At 60.4% G+C, this 15,000-nt stretch overlaps 1 non-coding gene across 1 annotated transcript; it reads right to left on the bottom strand.

The window, feature by feature from the left end:
- Positions 1–3,171: 3,171 nt before the first annotated feature.
- LOC131866746 (5S ribosomal RNA) lies at positions 3,172–3,290 on the bottom strand. Its single transcript, XR_009365346.1, has one exon. It is a non-coding gene; the product is annotated as a 5S ribosomal RNA (ribosomal RNA).
- Between the last annotated feature and the right edge of the window lie 11,710 nt (positions 3,291–15,000).

The raw sequence follows: 15,000 nt of genomic DNA on the forward strand, positions 1-15,000 counted from the left end.
CATCAAAGGTGCGCACCTCGCTGCCCACCTTGGTGTGCTCTGAGGTGCGCACCCGGGAGCGCTACGAAGTGTGCTCCAAGGTGCGGCGTGCACGTTGTCGGAGCCCGGTTTGCCCCGGGTGCGCACCTCGCCTGCACCTTGGCCGGGGTGGGCACCCTGGCTGGGTTTGCCCAGGGTGCGCTCCGAAGCGGGGTTACTGGAGCGCCCCCTCTTTTTTTGTCAGAGCGTTTGGTGGGGTTTCTCGCATTGGCTCTTCCCAGGCCCGGTTGTTGGGTGCGCTCCCACCCTGGCGCGCGCGAAGTTGGAAGTTGGGTTAATTGCCCGGGCGCGCACCTTCGCCAGGGTGGGCACCTTGGTGCGCACACCTTGGCTGGGCTGCGCACCAGGGCGGGCTCAAGATGGCACCAGCATTCCCTTTTTCTCACTATCTTTCAAAACGGAAATTTTAAAATCTCGTTTTTTTTTGCCTTTTATGGAAATTAGTGAAGGCATCGCATCAAAGGTGCGCACCTCGCTGCCCACCTTGGTGTGCTCCGAGGTGCCCACCACGGTGCGCTCCGAGGTGCCCACCACGGTGCGCAACGCCGGTGCGAACCCGGGAGCGCCCCGATGTGTGCTCCAAGGTGCGGCGTGCACGAAGCCGGACCCCGGTTTGCCCCGGGTGCGCACCTCGCGTGCACCTTGGTGCGCACACCTTGGCTGGGTTGCGCGGCCTGGTGGGCACCATGGTGCGCACCAAGGAGCGCTCCGAAGTGTGCTCCAAGGTGCGGCGTGCACGAAGTCCTAGCCCGGTTTGCCCCGGGTGCGCACCTTCGCCGCGGTGGGCACCATGGCGTGCACGAAGTCGGAGCCCGGTTTGCCCCGGGTGCGCACCTCGCGTGCACCTTCGCCGGGGTGGGCACCTCGGCTGGGTTGCGCGCCCTGGTGCGCACCAAGGAGCGCTCCGAAGTGTGCTCCAAGGTGCGGCGTGCACGAAGTCGGAGCCCGGTTTGCCCCGGGTGCGCACCTTCGCCGCGGTGGGCACCCTGGTGCGCACCATGGCGTGCACGAAGTCGGAGCCCGGTTTGCCCCGGGTGCGCACCTCGCGTGCACCTTCGGCGGGGTTGCGCGCCCTGGTGCGCACCAAGGAGCGCTCCGAAGTGTGCTCCAAGGTGCGGCGTGCACGAAGTCGGAGCCCGGTTTGCCCCGGGTGCGCACCTCGCGTGCACCTTCGGCGGGGTTGCGCGCCCTGGTGGGCACCATGGTGCGCACCAAGGAGCGCTCCGAAGTGTGCTCCAAGGTGCGGCGTGCACGAAGTCGGAGCCCGGTTTGCCCCGGGTGCGCACCTCGCGTGCACCTTCGCCGCGGTGGGCACCATGGCGTGCACGAAGTCGGAGCCCGGTTTGCCCCGGGTGCGCACCTCGCGTGCACCTTCGCCGGGGTGGGCACCTCGGCTGGGTTGCGCGCCCTGGTGCGCACCAAGGAGCGCTCCGAAGTGTGCTCCAAGGTGCGGCGTGCACGAAGTCGGAGCCCGGTTTGCCCCGGGTGCGCACCTCGCGTGCACCTTCGCCGCGGTGGGCACCATGGCGTGCACGAAGTCGGAGCCCGGTTTGCCCCGGGTGCGCACCCCGCGTGCACCTTCGCCGGGGTGGGCACCTCGGCTGGGTTGCGCGCCCTGGTGCGCACCAAGGAGCGCTCCGAAGTGTGCTCCAAGGTGCGGCGTGCACGAAGTCGGAGCCCGGTTTGCCCCGGGTGCGCACCTCGCGTGCACCTTCGCCGCGGTGGGCACCTTGGCTGGGTTGGGCACCATTGAGCGCTCCGAAGTGTGCTCCAAGGTGCGCACCATGGCCCTCCAAGGTGCGCAGCATGGCGTGCACGAAGTCGGAGCCCGGTTTGCCCCGGGTGCGCACCTCGCGTGCACCTTCGCCAGGGTGGGCACCTCGGTGCGCACACCTTCTCAATGTTTTCTTGCCTTTTCTGGAAATTGGTGAAGGCAGCGCATCAAAGGTGCGCACCTCGGTGTGCTCCGAGGTGCGAACCCGAGAGCGCTCCGAGGTGCCCACGAAGTCGAAAGTCGGGTTAATTGCATTGTTTTCCCCGGGTGCGCTCCGAGGTGCGCAACATCGGTGCGCACCAAGGAGGGCTCCGAAGTGTGCTCCAAGGTGCGCACGATTCGGAGCTCGGTTTGCCCGGGGTGCGCACACCTTGGCTGGGTTGCGCACCCTTTGTGCGCTCCAAGGTGCGCACGAAGTCGGAGCTCGGTTTGCCCCGGGTGCGCACCTTCGCCAGGGTGCGCACCTTGATGCGCACGCCTTGGCTGGGCTGCGCACCTTGGTGGGCGCCATGGTGCGCACCTTTCGTGCGCTCCAAGGTGCGCACGAAGTCGGAGCTCGGTTTGCCCCGGGTGCGCACCTTGGTGGGCGCCATGGTGCACTCCGAGGTGCCCAAGATTGGTGCGCACCAAGGAGCGCTCCGAAGTGCGCTCCAAGGTGCGCAGGTGCGCGCGAAGTCGAAAGTTGGGTTAATTGTCCGGTTTGCCTCGGGTGCGCACCTTGCGTGCACCTTCGCCAGGGTGGGCGCCTTGGTGCGCACACCTTGGCTGGGCTGCGCACCCGGGCGCGCACACCTTGGCACCCGCGTTTCCTTCATTTTAAATTTTTTTTTTTTACAATCTCTCAAGTGGGAAATTCTATAATCTCAACTTTTTTTGCCTTTTCAGGAAACTTTTGAATGGAGCGCATCATTGGTGCGCTCCGAAGTGTGCTCCAAGGTGCGCACCTCTGGTGTGCTCCAAAGCTCTCTCCAGCTGCGTGCACCTGCCCCGGCCGCGCACCCGGCCCCGCCCAGCTTCGCTCACCTGTCCCGGGCGTCTGGTGCGGAACCTTAGAGTAAGAAACATCACCGTGCACCTTGGCCAACGTGCGCGACTCGACCGAGCGCGCACTGGCCGAGGTGCACACCGATTTCACCTGGGTGCGCGCGCAGCACCTCGGGCGCACCGGGGTGCGCGCACAACGCCCGGGTTGCACCGTGGCCTGTGTGCTCGGGGCGCCTCGGGTGCGCGCTCGGTGTCGCCCCCGCGCGCGCGGTAGTGCGGGCAGCGCACCCCGGCCCGGCCCGGCCCCGACGAGAACGCAAACGGGCAAAAGGTTTATTCAAATAGCATTGCGACGCCCGGCGAAAAACTAAAAAAGGGTGCAACACCGGGACTTCCCGGGAGGTCACCCATCCCAGTACTACTCCGGCCCAAGCGCGCTTAACTGCGGAGTTCTGATGGGATCCGGTGCACTAACGCTGGTATGATCGCACCCGTTATGAGCTTGTCGCAGTGTGTACTTAGCAAACCGCGACCCACGTGCGAATCCACCCCGGCCACCCACCCCCGTCGAGGTGCACACCCTCCCTCGCGAAGTGCGCCCCGTTCGCCAAGTGTGAGCCCTGCCCGGGTGCGCGCACCTTGCTAGGGCGTCGGGTGTGCACCCGGCCCGGCCTACGTGCGTGCACCTGGACGGGGCGTCGTGTGCGTGCAGTGTCCCGTCTGCAACGCGGTGCCCACACACCACCTCGGGCGCAACGACCTGCGCTCACATGTGGGCCGAGTGCACCTTGGTGCATGTTCGGGGCGCCTCGGGTGCACGCTCGATCTTGCCCCGGTGCACCAAGGCGCTCGGTTTGCCCCGGGTGCGCACTTGGTGCAAGGTGGGCACCCAAAATAGGGATCAAGCACCAAAACACAAGTTTCGGGATGCAAAATGGGACCCAAGGACCACAAATGCGTTCCAAGACCCATGATGGGTCCACGAGAACAAAAATGTGTTCCGAGACTTAATAAACAAATATTGGGTTTTAGGAGAAGAAACATGCTCTGATGCCCAAAACGAGAATCGACCCCGAAAAGGCCACAGGCCAAAAGTGGGATGCGAGACAAAAAAAAATGGGACCCGAGGACCAAAATTGGGTTCCCAGGTCGAAGACAGGGCAACCGGACAAGAAACGACCTCTAAGGCTCGAAATGAGTCCCGACGACTAAAACTTGACAAGAAGCACCCATCAGGCACCCAACTCGACACCCATGGGATGCCGACCCACCCGGGCTTCCACCTAGCACACCTTGGCACCCACCCACCCTCGCACCCAACCTCGCACCCAACTTAGCACCTTTGAACCCACATTGGCACTCACCCTGACCCTGGCACCTTGGAACCCACATTGGCACTCACCTTGACCCTGGCACCCACCTTTGCACTCACCTTGGGACCCACCCTGGCTCCCACCTCGGCACCCACCCAGACACCCACCTTGGTTCCTTGGCACCCACCTTGGATCCTTGGCACCCACCCCGACACCCACCTTGGCACGCAACTTGGCTACTTGCCACCCACCTTGGCTCCTTGACGCCCACCCCGACAACCACCCCGTGACCTACCCTGGCTAGGGTTGGTGCACACCCACCCTGGTGCCCACCTTGGCACCCACCCCATGACCCACCTTGGCACGCACCTTAGTACCCACCCCGTTACCCACCCTAGGACCCACCCCGTGACCCACCTTGGCCAGGGTGGGTGCACCCACCCTGGTGCCCACCTTGGCACCCACCCATCCTAGCACCCAGCCTGTGACCGGGCTTGGAACCCAACCTTGCACCCGTCTTGGCCAGTGTGGGTGCGCACCCATCCTGGCACCCACGTTGTGACACACCCTTTAACCCACGCACCCTAGCAGCCACGTTGGCACCCACCTTGGAACACAACCTAGCAACTTGGCACCCACCCCGTGACCCACCTTGGCATCCACCATAGCAGTCGCCCACTTGGCACCCACCTTGGAACCCAAGTTGGCACCCACCTCGGCACCCACCTTGACACTTGTGGACCCACCTTGCCACTCACCCTAGCATCGACCCATCCTAGCACCCACCCTGGCACCTTTGCACCCTAGCACTCACCCATCCTAGCACCTAACCTGTGACCCACCTTGACACTCACCCTCGCACCCACCTTGGAACCCAACCTAGCACCCACCCACCCTGACACCAACCCTAGCACCTACCCACCCTTGCACCCACCCTGTGACCCATCTTGGCACCCACCCATCCTACCACTCAACCTATCACCCACCTTCTCACCCACCTTGGCATCCACCTTAGCACCCACCCACACTGGCACCTTGGCACCCACCTCGGGCAAGGTGGGTGCACACCCACCCTGACACCCAATTTAGAACCAACCGAGCATGTTACCCACCTTGGCACCCACATTGCAGCCCACCCTAGTACCCACCCTATGACCCACATTGGCATCCACACCCTAGCACCCAGGCACCTCGACACCCGCCTTGACACGCACCCTAGCACTAAACCTGTGACCCACCTTGGAACTCACCCTAGAACCCACCCACCCTGTGAACCACCTTGGCATCCACCTTAGCACCCACCCACCTTGGCACCCACTCTAGCACTCACCCATCCTAACACCCAACTTGTTACCCACCTTGGCACCCGCCCTCGCGTCCACCTTGAAACCCACCCTAGCACCCACCCACGCAGGAGCCCACCTTGGCACCCAACCTAACACCCACGCATCCTGGCACCCAACTTGTGACCCACCTTGGAACCCACCCTAGTACCCACCTTTGAACCCACTATATCACCAACCCACCTTGGCACCCACCCTATGACCCTCTTTGGAATCCACCCTAGCACGCACCCACCCTGGCACCCACCATGGAGCGCACCCTAGCACCCACCCACCTCGGCACGCACCTCAACACCCACCTTGGTGTGCGCACTGCGCCAACCTCTCAAAGACCCTATGTGGTGCGCTCCAAAGTGTACACCTTTGGTGCGCTCCAAGGTGCGCACCTTTGGTGCACACCGAGGTGCACACCAAAGTGTGCACCGAGGTGAGCACCAAAGTGCACTCCAAGGTGCACACCAAGGCGTGCACCTTTGGTGCGGTCAATGCAAACGAATTCGGAAGTTGGGGTCGATGTCCTAATCGCTGCTGCAGACTACACGTATGAGAATCGGACAAATAGCTTTATATAGGGGAGGTGTTGCGTTTGATGGGTCGACTCCCCTGGTTGTGTGCACTGCACCAACTTCAAAGACCCTGTCTTGTTTAAGAAGTCAAAAGTTGGGGTGGATGTCCTAATCATTGCTGCAGTCTACGCATGTATGAGAATCAGACAAATAGCTTATATAGGGGAGGTGTTGCATTCGGTGGGTTGACTCCCCTGGTTGTGCGCACTGCGCCAACCTCAAAGACCCCGCATAGCAGAAGAAGTCGGAAGTCGGATTTTGGTGAGCACCAAGGCGTGCACCTTTGGTGCGGTCAACGCAGACGAATTCAGAAGTTGGGGTGGATGTCCTAATCGTTGTTGCAGGCTACACATGTATGAGAATCAGACAAATAGCTTATATAGGGGAGGTGTTGGGTTTGATGGGTCAACTCCCTTGGTTGTGCGCATTACGCCAACCTCAAAGACCTTGTTTTCGTTAAGAAGTCAAAAGTTGGGGTCAATGTCCTAATGGCTCCTGTAGGCTACACATGTATGAGAATCGGACAAATAGCTTATATAGGGGAGGTGTTGGGTTTGATGGGTCGACTCCCCTGGTTGTGCGCATTACGTCAACCTCAAAGACCTTGTTTTCGTTAAGAAGTCAAAAGTTGGGGTCGATGTCCTAATTGCTCCTGTAGACTACACATGTATGAGAATCAGACAAATAGCTTATATAGGGGAGGTGTTGGGTTTGATGGGTTGACTCCCCTAGTTGTTCGCATTACACCAACCTCAAAGACCTTGTTTTCGTTTAGAAGCCGAAAGTTGGGGTCGATGTCCTAATTGCTCCTGCAGGCTACGCATGTATGAGAATCAGACAAATAGCTTATATAGGGGAGGTGTTGGGTTTGATGGGTCGACTCCCCTGGTTGTGCGCATTGCGCCAACCTCAAAGACCCTGCATTGCGGATGAAGTCGAAAGTCAGAGTTTGGTGTGCTACAAGGTGTGGTCGAAGGTGCTCACCTAGGTGTGCACCTTTGGAGCGCAGGAAAAGTGCCCTCCAAAAGTGCGCACCTTTGGAGTGCACAAAAGTGCCCTCCAAAAGTGCGCACCTTTGGAGCGCACAAAAGTGCCCTCCAAAAAGTGCCCTCCAAAAGTGCGCACCTTTGGAGCGCACAAAAGTGCCCTCCAAAAAGTGCCCTCCAAAAGTGCGCACCTTTGGAGTGCAGAAAAGTGCCCTCCAAAAAGTGCCCTCCAAAAGTGTGCACCTTTGGAGTGCACAAAAGTGCCCTCCAAAAGTGCGCACCTTTGGAGCGCAGAAAAGTGCCCTCCAAAAAGTGCCCTCCAAAAGTGCGCACCTTTGGAGCGCAGAAAAGTGCCCTCCAAAAAGTGCCCTCCAAAAGTGCGCACCTTTGGAGCGCAGAAAAGTGCCCTCCAAAAAGTGCCCTCCAAAAGTGCGCACCTTTGGAGCGCAGAAAAGTGCCCTCCAAAAAGTGCCCTCCAAAAGTGCGCACCTTTGGAGCGCACAAAAGTGCCCTCCAAAAAGTGCCCTCCAAAAGTGCGCACCTTTGGAGCGCACAAAAGTGCCCTCCAAAAGTGCGCACCTTTGGAGCGCACAAAAGTGCCCTCCAAAAGTGCGCACTTTTGGTGCGCACCAAGGCGCTGGTTCGGTCGTTGCAGGCGAGTTCGGAAGTTGGGGTCGATGTCCTGAGCGGAGGTGCAAACTACACAGGTGTCGGAATCGGACAAATAGCTTATATAGGGGAGGTGTATGCTTCGATGGGTCGACTCCCCAGGTTGAGCGCACCGCGCCAACCTCAAAGACCCTACGGTATGGATGAAGTCGGAAGTTGGGTCCGATGACCGATTCGATTAGTAGGTATGCTCATGAGGTCGGAATTTGGGTCCGATGACCTGCCATGTGCAGGAAGGCGAATGTTGGCACTGTGCGTTGCAAGGTGCACACCAAGGTGCTGGTGCGGTCTTTTTAGTCGAGTTCGGAAGTTGGGGTCGATGTCCTGATCGGAGGTGCAAGCTACACAGGTGTGGGAATCGGACAAATAGCTTATATAGGGGAGGTGTATGCTTCGTTGGGTCGACTCCCCGGGTTGAGCGCACCGCGCCAACCTCAAAGACCCTACGGTATGGATGAAGTCGGAAGTTGGGTCCGATGACCGATTCGATATGTAGGCATACTCGCGAGGTCGGAATTTGGGTCCGATGACCTGCCATGTGCAGGAAGGCGAATGTTGGCACTGTGCGTTGCAAGGTGCGCACCAAGGCGCTGGTTCGGTCGTTGCAGGCGAGTTCGGAAGTTGGGGTCGATGTCCTGATCGGAGGTGCAAACTACACAGGTGTGGGAATCGGACAAATAGCTTATATAGGGGAGGTGTATGCTTCGTTGGGTCGACTCCCCGGGTTGAGCGCACCGCGCCAACCTCAAAGACCCTACGGTATGGATGAAGTCGGAAGTTGTGTCCGATGACCGATTCGATATGTAGGCATACTCGCGAGGTCGGAATTTGGGTCCGATGACCTGCCATGTGCAGGAAGGCGAATGTTGGGACTGTGCGTCGCAAGGTGCGCACCAAGGCGCTGGTGCCGTCGTTGCAGTCGAGTTCGGAAGTTGGGGTCGATGTCCTGGTCAGAGGTGCAAACTACACAGGTGTGGGAATCGGACAAATAGCTTATATAGGGGAGGTGTATGCTTCGATGGGTCGACTCCCCGGGTTGAGCGCACCGCGCCAACCTCAAAGACCCTACAGTATGGATGAAGTCGGAAGTTGGGTCCGATGACCGATTCGATACGTAGGCATATTGGCGAGGTCTGAATTTGTGTCCGATGACCTGCCATGCGCAGGAAGGCGGAATTTGGGTCCGATGACCGAGTTGATGGCGTGCCATGCGCAGAAAGGCGGAATTTGGGTCCGATGACCGAGTTGATGTTGATGGCCCGCCATGCACAGGAAGGCGGAATTTGGGTCCGATGACCGATTTGAAGGCGTGCCATGCGCAGAAAGGCGGAGTTTGGGTCCGATGACCGAGTTGATATTGATGGCCCGCCATGCGCAGGAAGGCGGAATTTGGGTCCGATGACCTGACATACGCATGGAGTCCGACTCGGGGGCCGATGTTCGATTCGATGACTTGCATTGTGGGTAAAGTCGGAAGTTGTGGTCTTTGACCCGATTCGATGACCAGACTTCGGCTGCTTGAGAATCGGACAAATAACTTATATAGGGGAGGTAGTGTTCTCGAGCATCCTCCCCCCGTGCCCGTTTATGTCGATTGATGCTGGTGCTCGACTGGTTGGAGCGCTCGGATGCAAAAATCTTGCACCAGGATTTATCGATTGTGATGGACACGGCAAGTCTCCTGATTGCTATGCAGGAGCTCATCGTGAATCTCTATGCGGCCTTGGTATGGACTCGACCTGCGGAATGGTTCGGCAATGGTAGTCGCTCCAACACGTCCTTGCAATGGCCACAGAGGTGATTCGACTAGAGCTCCAGTCTAGCTTTTGGGTTGCTTGGCGGACTGGTATAGCCGCGATCGAGTTCCGGCCATGAACGTTTTAGATAGCTCTTGGGCTTTCTGGGACGGAAGTCGGAAGTTTGGGCTGTTGTCCGATTTGATGACCATTCTTCGGATGTGTGAGAATCGGACAAATAACTTATATAGGGGACTGTGTTGTCTCACGCAGCCCCCTCCGTGCCCCTCTATCTCGACCGATGTTGGTGCTTGAAAGGGTTGGGATCGCTCGGATTTATAAACGTGCACCACCATTTGTCGAGTGTGAGGGACGCGGCAGGTCTCCTAAATGCTATACGGGCGCTCTCTGAGAATCTCTATCCGGCCTCGACACAGACTAGTCTTGCTGAATGGTTTGGCACTGGTAGTCGATCCAACACGTCGTTGTTGTGGCCGCCTAGGCGATTCGATTCGAGCCCCCGTCTAGCTTTTGGGTTGCTTGGCGGATTTTGCCCTATCCGCAAGTGAGCTCGGTCCCTAAACGTTCGAGAAACCCGATTGCTATGCGCCGACTCTCTTTCTTGCGAGCCTCCATCTAGCTTTTGGGTCTCTACGGAACGGAAGTCGGAATCTGGGACCGTTGTTTGATTCGACGAGGCAGACTACGGTTGTGCGAGAATCGGACAAATAACTTATATAGGGGAGGTGTTGACTGGAGCATTCTCCCCCGTGCCCCTCTAACTCGACCAATGCTGGCGCTCGAACGGTGGTAGCGCTCGGATTTTCGTTGAGCGCCAGCATTGGTCGATTTAGAGGGGCATGCGAGATTCCCGAATGCTATGCGAGGGCTCTAACGGAAATGTCTATTGGTTTCGGTATGGATGCAATTGCGAGTGGTTCGGCAAAGGTAGTCGTTCCGATGCGTCCATGTCGTGGCCAAATCGATAATTCGATTTGAGCCCTCGTATAGCATTTGGGTCTCTCGATGTGATTCCGCATTCCAGTCCCTTTGGGCACTGCTTGAGCCGCATCCCAGGGGGTTCCCTTCCCAATAATCTGCCTCGCAACCCGATTGCTATGCGGTGAGGCTCCTCGGCCGCCTCGGAACTATCTGTGTATCAGACGCATCGCGGGATAAGGGGTTGGCAACGGTAGTCGCCCCAAGCGCGTCCGATGCTTGGACCATTCCGAGGCGGCCCTGAAGCCTCTTCCGTCTAGCCGTTGGGTCCTTCTCGCCGCATCCCTTGCCTCGCACCCCGATTGCTATGCGGTGAGGCTCCTCGGCCGCCTTGGAACTATCTGTGTATCAGACGCATCGCGGGATAAGGGGTTGTCACTGGTAGTCGCCCCAAGCGCGTCCGATGCTTGGACCATTCCGAGGCGGCCCTGAAGCCTCTTCCGTCTAGCCGTTGGGTCCTTCTCGCCGCATCCCTCGACTCGCACCCCGATTGCTATGCGGTGAGGCTCCTCGGCCGCCTTGGAACTATCTGTGTATCGGACGCGTCGCGGGATAAGGGGTTGTCACTGGTAGTCGCCCCAAGCGCGTCCGATGCTTGGACCATTCCGAGGCGGCCCTGAAGCCTCTTCCGTCTAGCCGTTGGGTCCTTCTCGCCGCATCCCTCGCCTCGCACCCCGATTGCTATGCGGTGAGGCTCCTCGGCCGCCTTGGAACTATCTGTGTATCGGACGCGTCGCGGGATAAGGGGTTGTCACTGGTAGTCGCCCCAAGCGCGTGCGATGCATGGACCATTCCCAGGCGGCCCTGAAGCCTCTTCCGTCTAGCCGTTGGGTCCTTCTCGCCGCATCCCTCGCCTCGCACCCCGATTGCTATGCGGTGAGGCTCCTCGGCCGCCTTGGAACTATCTGTGTATCGGACGCGTCGCGGGATAAGGGGTTGTCACTGGTAGTCGCCCCAAGCGCGTCCGATGCTTGGACCATTCCGAGGCGGCCCTGAAGCCTCTTCCGTCTAGCCGTTGGGTCCTTCTCGCCGCATCCCTCGCCTCGCACCCCGATTGCTATGCGGTGAGGCTCCTCGGCCGCCTTGGAACTATCTGTGTATCGGACGCGTCGCGGGATAAGGGGTTGTCACTGGTAGTCGCCCCAAGCGCGTCCGATGCTTGGACCATTCCGAGGCGGCCCTGAAGCCTCTTCCGTCTAGCCGTTGGGTCCTTCTCGCCGCATCCCTCGCCTCGCACCCCGATTGCTATGCGGTGAGGCTCCTCGGCCGCCTTGGAACTATCTGTGTATCGGACGCGTCGCGGGATAAGGGGTTGTCACTGGTAGTCGCCCCAAGCGCGTCCGATGCTTGGACCATTCCGAGGCGGCCCTGAAGCCTCTTCCGTCTAGCCGTTGGGTCCTTCTCGCCGCATCCCTCGCCTCGCACCCCGATTGCTATGCGGTGAGGCTCCTCGGCCGCCTTGGAACTATCTGTGTATCGGACGCATCGCGGGATAAGGGGTTGTCACTGGTAGTCGCCCCAAGCGCGTCCGATGCTTGGACCATTCCGAGGCGGCCCTGAAGCCTCTTCCGTCTAGCCGTTGGGTCCTTCTCGCCGCATCCCTCGCCTCGCACCCCGATTGCTATGCGGTGAGGCTCCTCGGCCGCCTTGGAACTATCTGTGTATCGGACGCGTCGCGGGATAAGGGGTTGTCACTGGTAGTCGCCCCAAGCGCGTCCGATGCTTGGACCATTCCGAGGCGGCCCTGAAGCCTCTTCCGTCTAGCCGTTGGGTCCTTCTCGCCGCATCCCTCGCCTCGCACCCCGATTGCTATGCGGTGAGGCTCCTCGGCCGCCTTGGAACTATCTGTGTATCGGACGCGTCGCGGGATAAGGGGTTGTCACTGGTAGTCGCCCCAAGCGCGTCCGATGCTTGGACCATTCCGAGGCGGACCTGAAGCCTCTTCCGTCTAGCCGTTGGGTCCTTCTCGCCGCATCCCTCGCCTCGCACCCCGATTGCTATGCGGTGAGGCTCCTCGGCCGCCTTGGAACTATCTGTGTATCGGACGCGTCGCGGGATAAGGGGTTGTCACTGGTAGTCGCCCCAAGCGCGTCCGATGCTTGGACCATTCCGAGGCGGCCCTGAAGCCTCTTCCGTCTAGCTGTTGGGTCCTTCTTGCCGCATCCCTCGCCTCGCACCCCGATTGCTATGCGGTGAGGCTCCTCGGCCGCCTTGGAACTATCTGTGTATCGGACGCGTCGCGGGATAAGGGGTTGTCACTGGTAGTCGCCCCAAGCGCGTCCGATGCTTGGACCATTCCGAGGCGGCCCTGAAGCCTCTTCCGTCTAGCCGTTGGGTCCTTCTCGCCGCATCCCTCGCCTCGCACCCCGATTGCTATGCGGTGAGGCTCCTCGGCCGCCTTGGAACTATCTGTGTATCGGACGCATCGCGGGATAAGGGGTTGTCACTGGTAGTCGCCCCAAGCGCGTCCGATGCTTGGACCATTCCGAGGCGGCCCTGAAGCCTCTTCCGTCTAGCCGTTGGGTCCTTCTCGCCGCATCCCTCGCCTCGCACCCCGATTGCTATGCGGTGAGGCTCCTCGGCCGCCTTGGAACTATCTGTGTATCGGACGCGTCGCGGGATAAGGGGTTGTCACTGGTAGTCGCCCCAAGCGCGTCCGATGCTTGGACCATTCCGAGGCGGACCTGAAGCCTCTTCCGTCTAGCCGTTGGGTCCTTCTCGCCGCATCCCTCGCCTCGCACCCCGATTGCTATGCGGTGAGGCTCCTCGGCCGCCTTGGAACTATCTGTGTATCGGACGCGTCGCGGGATAAGGGGTTGTCACTGGTAGTCGCCCCAAGCGCGTCCGATGCTTGGACCATTCCGAGGCGGCCCTGAAGCCTCTTCCGTCTAGCCGTTGGGTCCTTCTCGCCGCATCCCTCGCCTCGCACCCCGATTGCTATGCGGTGAGGCTCCTCGGCCGCCTTGGAACTATCTGTGTATCGGACGCGTCGCGGGATAAGGGGTTGTCACTGGTAGTCGCCCCAAGCGCGTCCGATGCTTGGACCATTCCGAGGCGGACCTGAAGCCTCTTCCCTCTAGCCGTTGGGGCTTTCTCGCCGCATCCCTCGCCTCGCACCCCGATTGCTATTCGGTGAGGCTCCTCGGCCGCCTTGGAACTATCTGTGTATCGGACGCATCGCGGGATAAGGGGTTGGCAGTGGTAGTCGCCCCAAGCGCGTCCGATGCTTGGACCATTCCGAGGCGGCCCTGCAGCCTCTTCCGTCTAGCCGTTGGGGCCATCTCGCTGCATCCCCCACCTCGCACCACGATTGCTATGCGGTGAGGCTCCTTGGCCGCCTCGGAACTATCTGTGTATCGGACGCATCGCGGGATAAGGGGTTGTCACTGGTAGTCGCCCCAAGCGCGTCCGATGCTTGGACTATTCCGAGGCGGCCCTGAAGCCTCTTCCGTCTAGCCGTTGGGTCCTTCTCGCCGCATCCCCCAGCTCCTCGGCCGCCTCGGAACTATCTGTGTATCGGACGCATCGCGGGATAAGGGGTTGGCAGTGGTAGTCGCCCCAAGCGCGTTCGATGCTTGGACTATTCCGAGGCGGCCCCGCAGCCTCTTCCGTCTACCCTTTGGGGCCATCTCGCCGCATCCCTCGCCTCGCACCCCGATTGCTATGCGGTGAGGCTCCTCGGCCGCCTGGGAACTATCTTCGTATCGGATGCATCGCGGGATAAGGGGTTGTCACTGGTAGTCGCCCCAAGCGCGTCCGATGCTTGGACTATTCCGAGGCGGCCCTGTGGCCTCTTCCGTCTAGCCGTTGGGGCCATCTCGCCGCATCCCTCACCTCGCACCCCCATTGCTATGCGGTGAGGCTCCTCGGCCGCCTTGGAACTGTCTTCGTATCGGAAGCATCGCGGGATAAGGGGTTGTCACTGGTAGTCGCCCCAAGCGCGTCCGATGCTTGGACTATTCCGAGGCGGCCCTGCAGCCTCTTCCGTCTAGCCGTTGGGGCCATCTGGCCGCATCCCCCACCTCGCACCCGGATTGCTATGCGGTGAGGCTCCTCGGCCGCCTTGGAACTATCTTCGTATCGGACGCATCGCGGGATAAGGGGTTGTCACTGGTAGTCGCCCCAAGCGCGTCCGATGCTTGGACTATTCCGACGCGGCCCTGTGGCCTCTTCCGTCTAGCCGTTGGGGCCATCTCGCCGCATCCCCCACCTCGCACCCCGATTGCTATGCGGTGAGGCTCCTCGGCCGCCTTGGAACCATCTTCGTATCGGACGCATCGCGGGATGAGGGGTTGTCACTGGTAGTCGCCCCAAGCGCGTCCGATGCTTGGACCATTCCGAGGCGGCCCTGAAGCCTCTTCCGTCTAGCCGTTGGGGCCTTCCCGCCCCATCCCTCGCCTCGCACCCCCGATTGCTATGCGGTGAGGCTCCTCGGCCGCCTTGGAACCATCTGTGTATCGGACGCATCGCGGGATAAGGGGTTGGCACTGGTAGTCGCCCCAAGCGCGTCCGATGCTTGGAGCATTCCGAGGTGGCCCTGAAGCCTCTTCCGTCTAGCCGTTGGGGCCTTCCCGCCCCATCCCTCGCCTCG

The sequence above is a fragment of the Cryptomeria japonica genome, unplaced genomic scaffold (genome assembly GCF_030272615.1).
Source record: "Cryptomeria japonica unplaced genomic scaffold, Sugi_1.0 HiC_scaffold_153, whole genome shotgun sequence".
NCBI classification, from domain to species: domain Eukaryota; kingdom Viridiplantae; phylum Streptophyta; class Pinopsida; order Cupressales; family Cupressaceae; genus Cryptomeria; species Cryptomeria japonica.